Genomic DNA, 22,010 nt, shown 5'->3' on the forward strand with positions numbered 1-22,010 from the left:
AGGGCACTGGAAGTATATATTAAAATTTATTAGAAACTATAGAATATAATCCTAAAGAATAAATGCATCAAAGAATAAATCATAGAAACAATGAATAATTGCATTAAACAGAATGACAACAATGAGACAAAATACAAAGTTATGGGATGCAGTGAAAGCAGTATTTAGGGGAAAATTTATTTCTCAAAATTGTTACATCAACAAAAAGGAAAAAAAGAACAGATCAAAGAATTGGGTATCAACTAGAAAAAGTAGAAAAAAAGAACAAATTAAAAATCCTTAATGCAACACTAAATTGTAAATTCTGAAAAACAAAGGTGAAATTAATAAGATTGAAACTTTAAAAAAATTGTTCTTCCTCCTCCTCCTGTTCCTCCTCCTCCACCACCTCCACCACCTCCTTCTTCTTCTCCTCTTCCTCACCATTACCATCATCTTCCTCCTCCTCCTCCTGCTCCTGCTCCTGCTCCTGACACTGCTGCTTCTCCCTCGTTCCCTTGGAGGACCATCCTGGTGCCTCTTTTGTGAAGCAGCGGCTGAGGAGACCCCCGGACTCGCCATGGCCAACGAAAAGCCGAAGGAAGGAGTCAGTACTGAAAACAACGACCACATTAATTTGAAGGTGGAAGGGCAAGATGGTTCCGTGGTGCAATTTAAGATTTAGAGGCACACACCACTTAGGAAACTAATAAAAGCCTATTGTGAACGACAGGCTTTGTCAATGAGGCAGATCAGATTCCGATTTGATGGGCAACCAATCAATGAAACAGACACACCTGCACAGTTGGAAATGGAGGATGAAGATACAATTGATGTATTCCAGCAGCAGACAGGAGGAGCTTACTAAAAAGGGAATCTACAACTCTACTCCAGAACTGTGCTCCCAAGGAAAACAATACATTCACAATTAGAAAGCCAAGATTTGGTTCATCCATATCCTGACAACTGCAGTATAGTTTTCTCTCTTCTTAGATTCCCTTACCCATTCCTTTATTGTACATAAAGTAACTGGTGTAAGTGCACAGGCATAATGAGTACTTTTTTTTAACTAAATGGCCGATGGTATGTTTTGATCAACAACAAATGGTGATGGGGAGGGGAGAAAAAAAAAAGGGGTTCAGGGAAATTTACCCTTTTTCCATTAGTTGGATGTTTCTTCAAACTTTTACTTTAAATTCCAAGAAGTTATTTTGCCCCCACTTTTTAAAAAAAAAAAAAAAAAAACACCCACAAAAAATATCCTTGCATACCTTTTTGATTAGATAATTTCAATGTTTTTCTTTTAGCATTGTAAAACCAAGGATGATTTTATAACTTTTTGTATGTAACTGTTACATGTAGTGCAATGTCTGTCTCTCAGTAGGGATAAATTACTATTAAGAAATTGTTCCTAGATAGTTTTCCCTTCAATTCAAACATCTTGTTATTTAAATAAACTTCTTTTTTTTTTTAATTTTAAAGAAAAGTTTAAAAAAATAAGCTAATACATAAATATAGGAGTTGGTTATGAAAAACCAATAAGATAGACACACCATTGGTTAATTCTATTCAAAAAAAAAAAGAAAGAAGAAAACCAATTATCCAGTATCAAAAATTAAAAGGGTGAAATCACCACCAATGAAGAAGAAATCAAAGCATTCACTTGGAAATATTTCACCCAATTATACACCAACAAATCTGATGATCTGAGTAAGACTGATGTATATCAATGAAAATTTGAATAAACTCGATTAATAGATCAGGAAATAAAATTCTTAAATAATGCTATCTTACAAAAAGAAGTTAAACAAGTCATAAATGAATTCCCTAGGAAAAATCTCCAGGGTGAGATGGGTTTACAAGTGAATTCTACTAAATACTTAAAGAAAAATTAGTTCTAATACCATATAAACTGTTTAGAAAAATAAGTGAAAAAACATCCTACTAAATGCCTTTTATGACACAAATATGGCGCTGATACTTAAAACAGGAAGAGCAAAAATGGAAAAAGAAAATTATAGACCAATTCCCCTAATGAATATCAGTGCAAAAAAATTGAACAAAACACTAGCAAGGAAATTATGTCAATAGATCACAAAAATTATAAACTATGACAAAGTGGGATAAACACTAGGAATGCAGATTTGGTTCAGTATTAGGAAAACTCTCAACAAAATTGACCATATTAATAATAAGACTCAGGGCGGTTACATGGCGCAGTGAGTAAGAGTGCCGGTCGGGAGTCGGGAGTCGGGAGACCTGGGATCAGTTATGGCCTCAAATATTTAACACCCACACAAAAATATCCAGCTGTGTAACCTTGAGCAAGTTACTTAACTCCAATTGCTTTAAAAAAAAATAAAACCAACAGAAACAAGCCCCACATCACCTATTCAACAAAAACCTACCTGAGCTGAACCCCAGGGGCATGGAGGCAGAAATTTGAAGTGGCCAGACCACCCCTCCCCCACATCTTACTCTTTGAGCCTCAGGGTAACTCAGGGGAAACACTGGGAATCCTGGCCTTGGCCTCAGTCTAGACACCCAGAGGGTAAAGCACATAAAGCCAACAACCGGGCACCTAGCTCCCAGCCTGAGAAGATTGGGTCAGAGCCCTCTGTACTGTTGGAGCAGAAATACACTTCAAAGGACAGGATATAGAAAATTACAATGGGCCTGAAGAAACTTGCAAAGCCAAGACCAAAGAAAATAGAATCCTATTATTCTGAACTAGAATAATCACTTTCTGGAGACACCATGAACTCTGTATCCACACCTGAGACCACAGATGGAAATATAAACTGGTCTCAAGCCCAAAAAGCATCCTTGGAGAAGCTCAAGAAAGGTTTTAAAGGAGAAATTAGGGAGGTAAAAGATAAATTTAAATCTACAGTGACCAAATTGGGGAAAAAAAGTCTCACTGAATAAAACAAATCCTTAAAATGTAAAATTTGTGAATTAATTGGAGAAAATACTGACCTAAAAAAGGACCTTCAAAAAAACTGAAGAAAATAATTCACTAAAATATAGAATCAGTCAAACCTAAGCTCAGGAATCTATGATGCACTAAGAGTCAATCAAACAAAATATGAAGATTGAAAAATTAGAAGAAAGTGTAAAATATCACACTAGAAAAACAACTGACCTGGAGAACAGATCCAGGAGGGATAACTTAAGAATTATTGGTCTACAGGAAAGCCATGATGAAAAAAAAAGCAGCTTGGACAATATCCTTCAAGAGACTGTCAAAGAAAACTATCCTGAACTCCTAGCATCAGAAGGTAAAATAATTCACTGATCTCCTCCTGAAAGAGATCCCACATTGAAAACTCCAAGAAATATAGTAGAGAAATTCCAGAATTACAAAATTAAGGAGAAAATATTGCAAGCAGCAAAAAGAAACAATTCAAATATCATAGAACTACAGTCAGGATTACAGAGGACCTAGCAGCTTCTACATTAAAAGACAGGAGAGATTGGAATTTGATATTTCATAAGGCAAAAGGGCTACATTTGCAACCAACAATTAAGTACCCAGCAAAACTGAGCATAATCTTTCAGTCAAGGAGATGGTCTTTTAATGAAATAAGGGACTTCCAGACTTTCCTGATGAAAAAGCCCAAGCTCAATGGAAAATTTGATCTCTCTCCAATTACAAGACTCAAGAAATACATCAAAAAGTAAACAAGGAAAACACACTCACATATACACACATGGACACCCACTCATGCACACATGCACATATCTTGGGATGAAATAAGAGTAAACTGTTTACATTCCTATATGAGAAGCTGATAACTATCAAAATTGAAATTTATATGATTATCACGACCTTTAAAAGGAATATACATAGATAGAGGTTGTGGGTATAAGCAAACTTATCTGATGATAAAAAAAACATATTAAAGGGTTCAACAGGACTGTAATTAGATAAAAGAAAAGGATGAGACAGATAAAAGGTAAATTATACCATATGAAGAGGCATAAAAACTCTATATAGTAGAGGGGAAGGAAAGAGGGAGAGGAACATTTGAATATTATTCTCACTGGTTCTGGTTCAAAGAGGGATCAACATAATGAGTTAAGTTTAAGATTCTAACATAAAAAGAAACAAAAACTCATTAAATAAAGGGAAAAGAGGGAGGGAGAGGGGCACTGTATGGAATTTACTCTCATTGGTTTGGGGTCAAAGGGGAAAGAACATACTCTGATAAGTATAAAAATCTATTGTGTCATATAGGCAGTAGGGAGGTAATGGGGAAATAAGATGGGGAGGATTAGAAAGGAGGGAAATAGTAGTAAGGAGAGAGGGTAGGTAAAGTAGGGGGGTCACAGGGAGGGAACACTGAGGGAAATGTTGGTCAAAAAGAAAACCCTTAAGGAGGGGAAGGGAAAAGGAAGAAACAGAAACATAAGCAGGGGAGGGAAAAGGATGGAGGGAAAGAGACAGTAATCATTACTGTGAATGTGAATGATGTGAATGGGATGAACTCTCCCATAAAACAGAGATGGATAGCAGAATGGATTAAAAATCATTATCCTACAATATGCTGTCTACAAAAAACATATTTGAAACAAAGAAATACCCAGAGGGTAAAGGTAAAATGCTGGAGTAAAATATATCATGCCTCAACAAAAGTATAAAAAAGCAGGGGTAGCAATCCTTATCTCAGAAAAAGCAAAAGCAGAAATAAATCTAACTGAAAGAGATAAGGAAGGAAACTATATCCGGCTAAAAGGCACCATCAAGAATGAAGCAATATCATTACTTAACATATATGCACTAAGCAGTATAGCATCCATATTGCTAGAGGAGAAGTTAAGGGAATTAGTGGAATAAATAAATAGCAAAACTATACTAGTGGGGGCATTAATCTCCCCCTCTCTGAACTTGATAAATCTAACTTCAAAATAAGCAAGAAAGAAGTTAAGCAGACGAATAGAATTTTAGAGAGGCTAGATAGGATAGATCTCTTGGGAAAACAAAATGGAGATAAAAAGGAATATACTTTCTTCTCAGAGGATCATGGCACATGCTCAAAAACCAATGATGTACTAGGACATAAAACCTCACAATTCAGTGCAGAAAGACAGAAATATTAAATGCATCCTTCTGAGATCATGATGCAAAAAAAAAATCATATGCAATAAAGGGCCATGGAAATATAGACTAAAAATTAATAAGAAATTAAACAATTTAATCCTAAAGAATGAGTGGGTCAAACAAGAAATTATAGAATCAATCAGTAACTTCATTGAAAAGAATGACAATAATTATACAACATACCAAAATATGTGGGATTGAGCAAAGGCAGTTCTTAGGGGAAGTTTTATATCCCTGAGTGCATACATGAATAAATTAGAGAAAAGAGATGTCAACAAATTGGGCATGTAATTGAAAAAGCTACAAAAAGTACAAGTTGAAAATCCCCAATTAAATACTAAATTAAAAATACTGAAAACCAAAGGAGAGAATAATAAAATTGAAATTAAGAAAACTATTGAATTAATAAATAAACCTAAGATCTGGTTTTATGAAAAAAAAAACAAATACAATAAATAGACTCTTATGATAAAAAGATATGATAAAAAAGAGGAAAATCAAATTATGAGTATCAAAAATGAAAAGGGTGAATCTACCTCCAATGAAGAGGAAATCAAAACAATAATTAGGAATTATTTTATGCACATAAATTTGACATTCTGAATGAAATGGATGAATATTGACAAAAATATAAGTTGTCCAGATAAATTGAAGAAGAAGTAAATTATTTAAATCACCCCATCTCAGAAAAAGAAATCAAACAAATCATCAGTGAACTCCCTAGCAAAAAATCTACAGGGCCAGATGGATTTACAAGTGAATTCTATCAAACATTTAAAGAGCAATTGATTCCAGTACTCTACAAACTATTTGGGAAAATTAGTGAAGAAGGACTCCTACCAAATTCATTTTATGACACAAATATGGTACTGATACCTAAATCAGGAAGAGATAAAACAGAGGAAGAAAATTATAGACCAATTTCCCTGATGAATATAGATGCAAAAATTTTAAATAAAATATTAGCAAAAAGACTACAGGAACTTATCACAAAAAATACTCTTTGAACAGGTAGGATTTATTCTAGGAATGCAAGGATGGTTTAATATTAGGAAAACCATCAGTATAATTGATCATATCAACAATAAAAGTAGCAGAAACCACATGATTATCTGAATAGATGCAGAAAAGTCTTTTGACAAAATACAATACCCATTCCTATGAAAAACACTAGAAAGTATAGGAATAAATGGTGCCTTCCTTAAAATAATATGTGGCATCTATTTAAAGCCATCAGAAAGTATTATATGTAAATGGGATAAGCTAGAAGCATTTCTAATAAGATCAGCAGTGAAAAAGGGTGACCACTATCACCCCTCTTATTCAATCTGGTACTAGATATGTTAGCAGTAGTAACTAGAGAAGAAAAGGAAATCAAAGGAATCAAATTAGGCAAAGAAGAGACTAAGCTACCAATCTTTGCAGATGATATGATGATATACTTAGAGAATCCTAGAGAATAAAGTACTACTTGAGACAATAAGTAAATCTGGCAAAGTTGCAGGATATAAAATAAACCCACATAAATCCTCAGCATTCCTACATATATTCTAATGAAATGAAACAGCAAGAGATAGAAAGAGAAATCCCATTTAAACTTACTGTAGACATTATAAAATATTTGGGAATCTACCTGCCAAAGCAAAGCCAGGATGTATGTGAACACAACTACAAAACATTTTTCACACAAATAAAGTCAGACCTAACTAATCATAAAAACATCAATTGCTCATTGTTGGGTCAAGCTAATATAATAAAAATGAAAATTTTACCTAAATTTAATTATATATTAGTGTCATACCAATCAATTTACCAAAAAAGTACTTCATATAGCTAGAAAAATAGCAACAACATTCATTTGGAAGAACTAAAGGTACAGAATATCAAGGGAATTAATGAAAAGAAATGCTAGGGAAGGTGGACTAGCTATACCAGATTTCAATCTGTATTATAAAGCAGCACTCATCAAAACTACTTGGTCCTGGCTGAGGAATAGAGTAGTGGATCAATAGAATAGATTGGGTACACAAGATGCACCAGTCAATGACTATAGTAATCTACAGTTTGATAAACCCAAAGACTTCAGTTTTTGGGATAAGAACTCACTATTTGACAAAAAGTGCTGGGAAAACTGGAATATAGTATGGCAGGGACTGGGTATAAATTGTTATCTAACACCATATACCAAAATCAAGTCTAAATTGGTGCATGATCTAGGTTTAAAGGCTGATACTGTAAGCAATCTGGGAAAGCAAGGAATATTTTACCTTTCAGATGTGTGGAGAGGGGAAGACTTTATGACCAAACAAGAATTAGAGAGCATTATAAAATTCAAAATGGATAATTTTGATTAAATTAAATTAAAAAGCTTCTGTACAAACAAACCCAATGTAACCAAGATTAGCAGGGGAGTTGAAAATTGTGAAAGAATTTTTACAACCTATGTCTCTGATAAAGAACTCATTTATAAAATATACAGAGAATTGAGTCAAATCTATGAGAATACAAGTCATTCCCCAATTGATAAATGGTCAAAGGATATGAACAGTCAGTTTTCATAGGGAGAAATTAAAGATATCTATAAAAATATGAAAAAATGCTCTAAATCACTGTTGATTAGAGCAATGAAAATCAAATCAACTCTGAGGTACCATATCCCACCAGTCAGATTGGCTAAGATGACAAAACAGGAAAATGACAAATGCTGGAGAGGATGTGTAAAAATTGGAACACTAATGCATTTCTGGTGGAGTTTTGAACTGATGCAAATATTCTGGGGAGCAATCTGGAATTATACCTAAAGGGGTATAAATAATTACATACGCTTTGACCCAGCAATACCACTTCTAGAGTTGTATCCCAAAGAGATCATAGAAGTGGGATGAAAACCCATATGTACAAAAATATTTATAACAGCTCTTTTTTTGTGGTAGCTAAGAATTGGAAATTAAAGGGGTGCCCATCAATTGGTGAATGGCTGAACAAGTTGTGGTATATGCAAGTAATGGAATACTATTGTGCTATAAAAAGGAGCATATGGACTTCATATTTATCTGGAGAGGCTTATACAAACTGAAAAATACCCTCTTGAAAGAGATCCCAAAAAGAAAACTCTTAGGAAAATTTTAGCCAAATTCCAGAGTTCCCAGGTCAAGGAGAAAATATTAGAAGCACTCAGGAAGATATGATTTTAGTATTGTGGAAACACAATCAGGATAGCACAAGATCTAGCAGTTTCTATATTAAGGGAGCAAAAAGACTTGCAATATGATATTCCAGAGGTCATGGAGCCAGGATTAAAACCAAAAATCACCTCCCCAGAAAAACTGAGTATAATACTTCAGGGGAAAATATGGATATTTAAGGAAATAGAGGACTTTCAAGCATTCTTGATGAAAAGACCAGAGCTCAAGACAAAATTTGACTCAAATACAAGAAGCAAAAGAAGTATGAGAAGGTAAACAGGAAAAAGAAATCATCAGGAACTTATTGAAGTTGAACTATCTACATTCCTACATGGAAAAATGATAATTGTAACTCTTAAGACTTTTCTCATTATGAGGATAGTTAAAGGGAATATATATATATATATGCATCTATGTATGCATGTGTATATATATGCATGTTTGTATTATGTATGTATAGGAGGGTTCTGCATGTATAAATATGTGTGTATTAAATGTTACATGTATATGTAGACAGAGGCACAAGATGAGTTGAATATTAAAGAATGATATCTAAAAAATAAAATTAAGAGGTGAGAGAGGAATATTTTGGGAAAAGGAGAAATGGAGAGATAAAATAGGGTAAATTATCTCATATAAAAGAGGAAAGAGAAAACTGTTACAATAGAGGGGAAGAGTAGGAAGGTGAAAGGTGAAAGTCAACATTACTCTCATTGAATTTGGCTTAAGGACGGAATAACATGCACACTCAGTTGGGTAACTTACCCTACAGGATAGTAGGGGGGAAGGGGATAACAGGGAGATGAGAAAATGGAGGGCATATTGGTGGAGAGAGTAGTAGGAAGTCAAAACTTTTTTTTTTTTTTGCTTTTTAGAAGGCAATTGGGGTTAAGTGACTTGCCCAAGGTCACATGGCTAGGTTTTATGTTGTGTCTGAGGCCGGATTTGAACTCAGGTCCTCCTGACTCCAGGGCCAGTGAAATGTTTTTGCTGATCCCTTTAAGGTAATCAGATTAACCCCTTCTTTTTTATTTTTATTTTTTGCTTTTTTGGAGAGGGGAGGGAAGGACAATTGGGGTTAAGTGACTTGCCCAAGTTCACATGTCTATGATTTCAGGGTCAGTGCTCTATTAACTGTGTCACCTAGTCGCCCCAAGGAAGCCAACACTTTTAAAAAGGGACAGGGTCAAAGGAGAAAATAGAATAACTGGGGAGTGGGATAGAATAAAGGGAAATATAAGTGTTTCAAAATATGACTACTATGGAAATGTTTTGTGAAACTACACATGTACAACCTATATTGAACTGTTTGCCTTGCCAATGGGGGTGGGTGAAAGGGAAAGGAGGAAAAGAATCTGGAAATCAAAATTTTAAAGACAAATGTTAAAAAAAAGAATAGCTTTTTTTTCCATGCAATTGGAAGATAAGATATACAGGCATTGGGGTACAGAAATCCACTTTGCCCTACTATAGGGTGTGATGGGAAAAGATAGAAGAGAGAACAGATTGGGGGAAGGGGGGTATTCAGCAGGCTTGCTATTTCCTCATTAGAGGTAGGGGAGATATGGGGAGATATTTTGTAACTCAAAATCTTGTGAAAATTAATATTGAAAACTAAAAATAAATAATAATTTTTAAAAGACAAAACATGCTAAGGACTCTCACTACATCCCAGGCTATGACCAATCATCCTGACCTATGTCTTGACACTGGACTCTGATGACTCTGGAGGAGACAGGCTTATGACTTTGTACAGTCCTGCCTAACTAAAGTTCAATTCATTTGCCAGTCAAGACATGAACCTCCTGATGCCATTGTTCCTCTTCTAGAATGAGGGATGAACAACAACCTGCTGGAGGAGAAAATGGAGATGTACTATACCAAGTTGCACTTGCAGTACTCACCTTAATGTACTAAGTCAGTAGTGGATAGAAACTGATGGAAGGAACTAATATAGAACTAATGATACACAAACACCCCCCCCACACACACACACACACAACATATAGAAAGAATTAATGATAGAACTGCTTTCTGAATTAACATCCTCTCTTTTCTTCTATGCTCTTATAAATTCTATGCCTCTGTACCTCCTACTCTCAGAGAAGTACTCTTACCACATCTATATGTTTAGCCTATTATTTCAGTAAAATAGAAGAGGGGAATGAAGACCCCATACTATTCATTTTCCACATAGCTCTATTGAGGGCACTTCTAATTCCACTATCAAAAGGAACTTTGTAAATATAAAATGTCACACACCTAAGAACTCTAGGAATTGTGTTTTTCTTCTCTTTTCAATAATTAGATAAAACAAACTATGTTATAAGGTATTAAGTGCTTTCCCCAGAATAACATAATATGCAATGATAGTGTTTTCCTAGACTAGGTAGAACTGATGATTGTCCCATTGTGCTGGGGTTATATAGAGTGTGCTAAGCTTAGGACCCTCAAAAGAAGGGGAACCAATTCATGTTTTTTTTCTATAACATGATAAAAATTTACCTAACATAGAGGCATTAATCCCAATAATGATAATAACTGAATTCAGTATGTTCTTTAAAATTCACAAAGGATTCTGAATATGTTACCCCATATGGTTCTCACAACAACCTTGTAGGGTAGGAACTATAGGCATACTTTAATAGTTACAAGAAATAGATATCACAAATATGACCTGTCTCCATGTTTTTCAGTTAATTTTGACACTGTAAAATGTTTGCTATCAAATATAGTTTATTAATATCTAGTTGTTGCCTCATTCTTTCAATGAGAATGTCCTTGGTACATTACTAGGTTATTTTCATAAAATTGTATAGAAATTGGAAGAGCTGAAATGTACTTATTATTATATTCTTGATTGCTTTCAGGGTGGTATTAATATTCACGAGTTCTCTAAGCAGTTTGTTGCTTTATGCTCTTTCCAAAATCTTAAGCTTCATTTCCTTAATGTCCTAAACATGGCCAATTGGTCCAGTATATATCTTCTTCCTATCTTTTTATTTCATTGGTGAAACTTCTACTTCATCATTACAGCACATCAGAAAATTTGGAGTAAAAATCCAAATAGTGTGTCTCATTGTCAATGGTGGAGAATATAAACTATTATGGGAATTCTGACAGATAATTTTCAGGATTTATTGGAGTAGCATTTTAAGGGGTTTTGGATAATTATACCTGCCACATTGTTGTCTTTATTTTATAAATGAGAGTGGAAACTGAGAAAAGTTAAGCAAATTGAAAGAGGAAGGACAGCTCACAAATAACTTGGACAGGATTTGAATCCAAGTTCCTCCTGACTCCAAGTCCAGCACTATAGTACATCATTCCTCTCTGCCTTTTCCACATCCTCCTATCATAGATATCAGATATTAGATATCAGAAGCTAGGTAGTCTAACCAATATATGAACAAAAATCTCTCCAATAACATTTCCAACAAGTGCTCATCCAGTCTTTCTTTTTTTTTTCCTTTTTTGGGGGGAGGGCAATTGGAGTTAAGTGACTTGCCCAAGGTCACACAGCTAGTTTTTTGTGTTGTGTCTGAGCCTGGATTTGAACTCAGGTCCTCCTGACTCCAGGGCCAGTACTGTACTCACTGTACCACCTAGCTATTCCCCATCCATTCTTTTTGAAGAATTTCAGTGAGGAGAATGAACTCACTCCCAATGCAGTGTACCATTAAATATCTATTTTTTTTAAGCAGTCCGGGTTAAGTAACTTGCTCAAGGTTACATGGCCAGGTGTTTCTGGGTGGGTAATAAGTGTCTGAGCCGAGATTCGATCCACATGTCATCCCGACACTGGAGCCGGTGCTCTTACTCACTGTGTTACCTGGCCGCCCCTAAATATCTATTTTTTTAATGCTTTTTTGTTTACATTGTCTAAATTCTCCTCTTTCTAATTTCCACTCTTGCCCTTAGTACTTCCTTCTTAGGGTAAGCAAAATTATCTATATCCACTTTTAAATGACCCTCAGAAGTTGATAAGTCTCAGTGAACAAACTTAGGGTGCTAGATGAAATATGTAGCATATAGATATAGATGGATAGATAGATAGATAGACAGATAGATAGATAGATAGATAGATAGATGTGACTTTTGAGTTAGAGTATAAAAGGTGTATATTTGTCTCTCTCTGAATTTTGCTTCTTTTTTCTACCTTAGCAGTTATTCTGTACACATCATGGTAGAATTAGAGTTATTAAACATCTTCTAATGATGTATCTATGATTTTTTTTTCCCTCCAAATCCTAGCTCATACCACCTTCAAATTTTTCATTTTCTTGGTATCTGTTTGCTGCCTACCATATTTAGAGAACATTCTATTGCACTTGAGTTTTTACCAATCATTGCAGAAACTCAAGAAATACCTTTCAGATATGAGCATACTACCAATTCTATTACTATGTCTTTGCTGACATACACAATTATTTATAAATTCTAGACGTGCCTAGGTAGTAATAGTACTTGTCCTTAAGGTCTAAGAGGCTGTCTTCTCAGAGACATATACCATTAGATATGCTTCAAGTTTAGTTCACAGGATGATTGAAAACAATTATTTAGGTAATATTTGCAGGCAATTTCACATGAATGCTCTTCAATTAAGTAAGATAACTTCTGCCTTTAATCCCTTCATCATTTGCCTATTCCTGATTTTATGTTCAATAAGACTATTCTCAGGCAATCTATGATTGATTCTAGCATGGGTGCATTCAGTTTTCAGTGGTCCATTTTGCATATGCTGCTAACAAAAAACTAGTCAACTCATTATAATGCACTCCTTTGAGTAGAGTTGCAACAGCATATCTTTTTAACCTATCATTAATTAACAATTCAATTTAATTTTAAAATGCAAAAAATCATAGTAGGCAAGATTTCCATCATAGCTTCTGAATTGTGTACTACCTCAAAAATATGTTAATATTCCTTTTAAATAACTTTCCTAATTCATTGACTGGTAGACAAAATACAACAGTCATTTTCCAGTTGCAGTCAGTATCAGATGCATTCAAAAGATGAATAGACATAATTAATTTTACAATACTGGAAATGTTGGTTGGATTTTCTTATCACCACCTTCATAAAAGTCATTGACAATCTATATAACATGATTCTTTTGGAAGATAGCTGATTTAGAGTCAAAAGACTTTCATTTAGATTTTGGCTTTGGCAACACCTATTTGACCTGAGATAATTCATTTCTCCTCCCTGGTCTTCCTTTTCCTTATGTGTAAACTGAGGATTTAACTAGATTATCAGAAATATCTTTTAAAAAATGGTATGAGACTCATGTCATCCTTGACCCACCACCCCAAATTCAAGATACACACACACCCACACACACACACTTATTTTAAAATCTAGTTGTTCTTCATTACTTCCAGGATCAAATATAAAATCCTTTGTTTGGATTTTAAAACTCTTTGCAATCTAGTCCCTTCCCATTTTTCAGTCTTCTTAAACTTCACATCATATTCCATGACCTAATTACACTAGCCTCCTTGTTATATCTCAAATATGACATTCCATCTCCCAATTCCTTTGCCTTTTCATTGGCTTTCTGCTGTGCCAAAAAGGCTCTCCTTCTCCACCTTCATCCCCTGGCTTCTGAAGATTGCTTCAAAATTCAGTTTAAATCACTCATTCTTCAAGAGGCCTTTCTAGCCTATAGCTGGTGCTTTCACATGATATTATCTTCCTTTTCTATTGGATGTCATTTATATGTACATTTTTTTTTTTTGCAGGTTGTGTCTCTCATTTAAATGTGAACTCTTTGAAGGCAGGTAATTTTTTTAAGCTCTGCGTATGTGTGCATATGGAGGTATGCATGTGTATATGTGTGTGTGTGGGGGGGGATGTCTAGTGCTTACCATAGTACCTGACATGCAGTAAATATTTATTGATGCTTGTTGGTTGCCTGACATTTCTGTCTGCAAATCAGTGATTCTCCTATAAAGATAAAATGGCAATTGTTGCCATTCCCTCAATATTAATAATGAACATGGCCAGAATATTTGTCTTGCAGGAAAAAAGGAAACAAATCTTCAAATTATATTTGAATTCAACAGTTTGTACATTAATATAACTGAGCTAATTATTCAGGGCTTTTAAAGGATTTGAACCAGTCTAAATGGTTTGTTGCTCCTTCACTGAGCCACACCAGATATCTATATTGTTCTATGTATTGTAATGTAAATGGTAGCTAATACTGAGGAAAGAGGAGGAAGTAGAAATGTCACATAAGAAATAAACAATAAAAATGAAGTAAGGATATGAACTGTCATCAAAAGAGCCTTTATTTCATTCTTCCATGAACCTGAATCCTTAAAACTTTAATTCATCTTTGCTTTGTATTAAAACACATAAAAAATGTTTACCCATGGATGGATTAAAAAAAAAAAACAACTCTTTGTTATGGATATAAATTGTAGTCGTGCTGCTTTTCAATTCAAAACAAGTAAAATGTCTACCTAGTAGAAATTACAATTGAATATTTATTAAACTTGGTAATCAGCTGTTTAGACAACTACCTAAGGACATGTTGTTCTTTCCATTTTGTTAAGTAAATACAATTCCACTAGTAATAAGGATTGAAACCTAAATATACTGTAAGGTCACAATTAACTCAACACCATAACTTGAAAAGTCATGAAGCAAAATCTACACTTGAGCCCCAATTATCACAATTAATAATTCCCACAGAGGGGTCACATTATTTGAATCTACATTATCCTAATATACAAGTATATTTAAAATATGGTCTTTGGTTCCAGATAAATGGAAATATGTAATGTGAATTCAAATAATATGACCACTTTGTGACTCTGTCATTCTCACTAATCAGTATTTGGATATATATGGTAATAGCAAGCATGTTATCATTTACACAATGGCATTTTGAAGCATCATCAAATATTTCTGAGATTCATGTTTTTTCTCACAATTCTATTTATTTTAATTCCATTACCTATATCACTTATTTTCATATTTTACAGTTCTGGACATGCAGAATTATAATAAAAAAGTTATCATTCCCTGAATGACCATTATGAAAGTCCAAAGTAGTTTTAAAATGCTTCTTATTCATAACTTTTGCACTATTTTCTCTGAGAATTATTTACATGTTTTTATCATGTACACTTATTAAACTTTAAGTTCCATGTATGTGTGAACCAAGATATCAAAAGTGTAAAAAGCACCCACTGTCCAATATTTTGTAAACTATAGGTACTTGACAAATGTTTATTGAATTGAAAAAAAAGCATATATATATATGATAAAATGATATTGAAAGTTGGGCTTCTTGAGTATGTTGAAAAGGGGAGTAATAAATATGTAATTAGGTTACAGAAACAGTTTGTAATTAACTCATAGAAGGACTTAATCAATAGAAGATTTTACATTATTCCATAGAGTACAGGGAGCTATTGAAATTTTTGAATGGAGGAGTACAATTGTCTGATCTGTGTAGTAGAATGAGCATTAAGGAAGTAAGATGAAGATGTACTAAGAACGGGTTCCTGGGGTGGGAAACGTGTGGCCTTGAGGCAACTTGTGGCCCTCTAGGTCCTCAAGTGTGGTGCTTTGACTGAATCCAAACTTCACAGAACAGCGATTGTTCAAATTTGATTTGGATTTTATTTGGATTGAGTCAAAGGGCCACACTTGGGGACCTAGAGGGCCACAAGTGACCTTAAGGACACAGGCTTCTCACCTCTAGACTATATGCAGGCATATTATTAAGGATGCAAAAATAGGAATCCAGGTAAGAATATACATGGTGTGAAAGGGGGTAGTTGAATTAAAATAGAGAAGATAAACTGTATTAGCCCAATATTAGAATCAACAGGACTTCATTACTGACTGGATAGGAGAGGTAAAAAGTAGAGAAGAGTCCCCTGATATTTTCTAAAAGTCACTCAATGTTAGCAACTAATCTTGTATTATATCCATTGGTGGGAGTGTGATAAATACTGCCAATTTGTAAATTTTCAGTCTGTTTATTTCTTACGCCTGAAGTTCTGAAGTTGTTAATAAAATGAAGATTGAATATAATGTTCCTATCATGGATTTTCAAATTTTACATTTATGACTCATCCTGGTTTTCATTTATTTCTATTTTTGAGGCTTTCAATGTAATGTCACAAATCCACAGTATGGCCCTAGGTGCCATATATTGGATTCAGATGTCTGATTTAACTCAAAGAAGTATAAAATCTCATGTAGCTGAACATATTTTTATTGACTATACATATGAACAGGCTCAGGAGCTTAACTTAATCCTTCCAAAGTTTATAACATTTTGTTTGGGTATTAGATGTGGCCAAAGGTTTTGTTTTCTTTTTCAAAATGATGACACAGTTTATAAATTGAAATTGATAATAGGATAGTCTTTGTTGTAAAACTCTAAGCATTTTAAAGATTTAAATTTGAAAGTGAGTCTTCCCTTAAAATATCAATCTGTATAGCTATCATCTTTACATCTATATTTTGGAGACTGGGTGTGCCAACATAATGCTAGAATTCGCAGTCATACCACAGGTCTACACTATCAAAGTACAGTGGAGGAGGATGAGCGGATTAGGAAATAACAATCTAACAGATATGATGCCATCCAGAATGAATATTCAGTTCATTCAAATTAATTTGGATTCAATTTCAAGGAATGTTTATGATTACATGGTGTTAGTTTAGGGAAAAGTAAAACAGTCCTTTAACTTAGGGCAATTAACTACTTCTTTGAAGTCATATTGTTCCCTTACTTAATCTGTTGCTGGCTCTCCCATTAATATCTCTGCCTATTAAAAAGAAAATAAAACATTAAGGGCATCTAGGCAGCATGGGGAACAGAGAACTGCTCCTGGAATCAGGAGGACCTGAGTTCAAATATGGCCTCGGACACTTAACACAAAAACTAGCCCTGTGACCTTGGGCAAGTCACTTAACCCCAATTGCCCTACCTTCCCCCCTCCAAAAAAAGAGAAAAAAACATTTAAAGTGATGGATATAGTCAAAGCTCATTTAAGACAGCATTTTTATTATCTTTTATACCTCAGTTTCCCTTAGTGGTACCATTGAGAGGCCTATGTCAAATATAGGTATTCCTTCCACATCATGGGATTAGGGCAGGGTGCCTCTGAGAGTTAGAAAATCTGCGTAAAAATTTTTGGCTCTCCTTTTGTGCCAGAGAAGAAGAATGTTTTTTTTTTTCTTTTTCGGGATGTTAACAGTACCTTTTTATAAAATGTGGGCTTATATTGTATAATACTATACATATATCTTGTGCATTTCTGAGTTTCTAAACTTTTTCTGTGTCATCTGCTGGTCTTCACATGTCATCTGTGGCTTCTGCAAAACTATCAAAAATTGCCAACCAACAATATTAAACTGCAATGGGGAAAGTCACATTGGGGAAGGGATAACTGTAGCGCCCACATTTCCTGAAAAGGGCACTGGACAAAGAGTCAAGAAAGAAGGTTCTCATCTTTTTTTTTTCCTACTAAATAGACATATGATCTTGAGCAAGTCGCTTGCCCATGCCCCAGTTGCTCCATCTACAAAGTAGGGACATAATTTTTGCCCTGAATTCTTCACAGTGTTTGTCATCTTGATTTGAGATATTCTCTTAATTCCAGAGTGGCATTTTAGTGTAATCTCAAGACAAATCTTCAGGCCACACAAGCCAACTATAATTATTTCTACAGAGAATCTAGGAAGGAGAAAGGATCTTTTGAACTTCATTAAACCATGGTGATTAGATAGAGAGAAGAGAAAACCAGTTTATTCACAGCTAGGGGAGAAATCAACCAAGTAATATAATAAGAGTTGGAGTACTCAAGTTTGTCACTGAGGATATATGTGAGTAAAATATAATAAATGAACTAGGTACATAAAAAGAATGAAAGATAATCAGAACAAGTATCAAACCTGTAGTATTCTAGATAGATGCTCTGATTAACTACTTAATAGTAAAGTTATAAAAGAATCAAATAGGACAAACTAATAACAGAATAGATGTGACATAAACTAACTAAAAGACCATAGACATTTATCTCAGTGCAACAGGCAATTTTTGATGACAATACATTAAAGAAATAGTGATGCGCATCTCTAAGGGCAGTTCCTTATAGAGATAAAATTATGATTCTGGATCAAAAGTTGGTCCAAACTAATACCTTATTCATATTCAGGAGACAACTCTGATTTTTAAACCCTTTTTTCATAAAACCTATAAACATCTCTGCCAAGTGTTAGGCTCTCTTCACAATAAACCTTTTCTTCCATGAAGCCTATGAATATTCATAAGCTTAGAAAACTGTGGTAACATATGTATCCTTTAGCCCAATGTTTGAAATTTTCCATTACTTTTTAAAACAAACTGCTCATTTATTTTCCTTCATTTAAAAAAGCACACACAAACACTCTGATGCCTTACATTACTGAAAACACAGGACAAGATTTGAAGTCTGTTTCCCAATCCTGCCATTCTTTAATAATGTGACCACAGGTAATATATTCAAATTTAATATTACTAAAACATCTCTCCAATGTAGTATGTTGGTATGATGCCAAGCATCTGGATCTTTTGAAATATGAGATGTTTAAAGATACACACTTATAACAAAATTTGCTATTTTACCTTCATGTGAATATTTAGTTCTGGTAGACTTAGCCAAAGTGTTATGAAACTTTACATCTTGGAAAATATAATAAAGTTTCACCTAAACATAAAAGCATGGCATACATATATATACATATATATAATATATATAATGTGTGTAAGTATGAATATGTGTGTATATACATATAACATTATTGACATGAAGCAAGTCATATGTTATAAAGCTTTTACTTATAATTATGAGCCATATGAATCAAGGGAAATCTTAATAACTTATTTAAATTCTAATAGCTTGTATGAACCAGCTGTTATTTTCTAGAAAAGAAGAGTTCTTAATATAAATAAATATTGAATTCAGGGCATGTAGAAGCACATTTTCAAAGATGCTAGTTTCAAAATAAAAACAAAACAAATGTATATCACATTTTTTTCCTTCTTTCATTTAAGACTAAACTTTCTGTATAATCTTTACCACTAACTTTTATTTTAGTGTATTGCAGCATTGTCTACCTCCATTTTTTTATCTTTTTAACTTGATTTTTTAATGGTAATTGATATTTGTTATTTAAATATTTATCTACCATAAGAAATTTTAAAGGTACATGATAATTTTTAACCTGAGTTTTCCTGAAATATATTTATCCAAGAAAGCAATCTTGACACTTTTATATTTAAAATATAGATGGGATTTTTCTCATCACCTGTCTTCTTGAAAAGGATGGCTTTTTCTTTGCAAACATTAACAAAACAAACTCGTTGGAATTTATTTTTTCCCATCTATGTCAATTAACTTCATACATTTCATCCAACAAATAAGCCATGATTCAATTCAATCATACATATGTTCAGAAATTCCAGAAACAATTAATAGGCCTCTATTATATGCCAGGCACTATGCTAAATGCTATGAGGAATAAGGTAATAAAGGTAGCATGGAACCCTTCCTTTAGGATTAGAGCCTAGTGGGGAAGATAAAATGTCAGTTTATTTCAATAATTTCAATGATATGTGATTTCATTGGTAAGGATGTTGTCTATACCTACACATATCAAAAACTCAGATCTTCAACATATCTACTATATTTCTTTATGTAATGTAGTAGACCATGCAAAATGTATCACTTAATAAGCTCTTATGTTAGGTTGATGAGTTAATGGTAGTTCATTGTGTATTGTCTAAGGACTTTTGAGGAGTTTCTTTGGGGTGAAACATAAGGTGAATGTAGTGGGAGAAAGATTTGAAATGAGGTTAAGTAAAGATTATGGAGTACCTTGTATGGAAGCAAAAAGATTTTAAATTTTATGTAGGTAGCACTAAGTAGTTACCTCATTGCATTTAGATGCAGTTAGATAGCACTGGGCCTGGAGTCAGGAATAAGTGAGTTTGAATCTAGTCACAACTTGTGATACTGGGCAATATTTAACCTCTGTTTGCCTTAATCCAGTGAAGAGGGAAATGGGAAACCACTCTCGTATATTTGCAAGAAACCCCATGGACAATATGGACATGCTTTTTTTCCAGGGGACCACTAAGAGTTAGGCATAACTGAATGACTGATGAAAAACAATCAGAAGTCATTGAAGATTTTTTGGATGGTGAATGCATGATCAGAAGTTGTGCTTCAGTAAGATTGTCTCGGTAGGAATGTATAATATAGTTCAGAAGGAGACCAACAGTTAGGGAGACCACTTAGGAGGCTGTTTCAGGAGACCTGGCAAACTCAAAAGGTAAACTTAACTTATAGTTGTGGTAGTGGGAAGAGAAAGTGAGGACATTGTGGCTTTAGAATCAACAGGCTGTAATTAAAAGGGTTGGTGTTATGCTAGACTAGAAGTTTGATTAGGAACAGGCAAGAATCAAATTTAGCTTTGGGGAGATGATGATGCCATTAAAAGAAATATCAAAGTCAGAAAGAGGAGCAAGTTATGGCATGATGATGGAATATGATTACTTTAATTTTAGGCATGCTATGTTTGAGAAGAATCAGGTGGAATTATCTAGTTGGCAGTTAGAAATATAAGTTGTCTGAAGTTCTGGTGAGAGATTTAGGACAGATGTGTGTGTGTGTGTGTGTGTGTGTGTGTGTGATCCTCAGAGAGATGATGTTTAAAGCTTTAGAAATAGAAGTGATCCATATAGACAAGTATGTAAATAAAAGAGAGAGTTTTTAGGACCCAAACTTTGATAATAACTATTTTTACCATTTGGGATTAGGTAAAGGAGCCCATGAAGGAGGCAGCAAAGCTGTCAGAGAGTTTAAGTAGTACTATAAAAAATGGTTTATAACTCACTTTTCATTTTGATTCAGGGGCTATTCCAATGGGGATTTTTAAGGAAACTGCATTAAGAAAAGTCTAGGGTACTTAAAGAGCATCAAGGGAACAATTACTATATAAAACTGCTGTATATGTGTACTGGATATCATTATTCAACAAACATAATATTTATTCTGAAGCTTTGAAGGATCCTTTCTTTCATTAGAGTAGATACTCATTTCACTGAAAAAGATAGCAATCCCTTAGGAGTTTCCATGTTGCAAAAATTCCAATGCCATCTTTCTCATGATGTACCTCTCTCAAATTAGTTAAGCAGGACCTAGGACAACATAGCAGTGAACAATAATCCTGTACTACAAGCTTTTCTAGCTTGGTAAGATCTGTAAAAGGCCACGGGTCACTGGAAACATCTAATATTTTAGAGATTGTGACATGAAAGCATAATCCTGAAGGACTTTTACAAGCATGCATGTATTTTTATACCTATGTATGAGTTTTAATTTATTGATTCTAAAAATGATATTCTCCAGCACGATCTGTGTACATGCACATTCCTACACACACACACACATACATGTATACTGAAAGATATACTTTAATATGTCAAATATTGACAAATTAATGAAATTTATAAGAATTAGATTTAATGCAACATCAACAATTATATATGTTAGAATTGAAATCAATATTGAAAGGCAGCAAAACAAATTATTGAGAGACAGACAGGGAGGGGAGAGATAAACAGACAAAAAGAGGGGTGGAGGAGGGAGGAAGGATAGGAAGGAAGTAGTGGGGACACAGAGAGGGTGAGGGAAAGGGGAGAGAGAGAGAATGAAAGACCAGTC

General features: G+C 34.1%; 1 pseudogene; it reads left to right on the top strand.

Annotated features, from left to right (window-relative positions):
- The first annotated feature begins 559 nt into the window (after positions 1 to 559).
- LOC138160414 (small ubiquitin-related modifier 2 pseudogene) lies at positions 560 to 1,027 on the top strand (annotated as a pseudogene).
- The last annotated feature ends 20,983 nt before the right edge of the window (positions 1,028 to 22,010 follow it).

This window comes from Petaurus breviceps, unplaced genomic scaffold, assembly GCF_028583685.1.
Source record: "Petaurus breviceps papuanus isolate PSGF00001 unplaced genomic scaffold, PetGlider_PUasm1.0 181, whole genome shotgun sequence".
NCBI classification, from domain to species: Eukaryota; Metazoa; Chordata; class Mammalia; order Diprotodontia; family Petauridae; genus Petaurus; species Petaurus breviceps.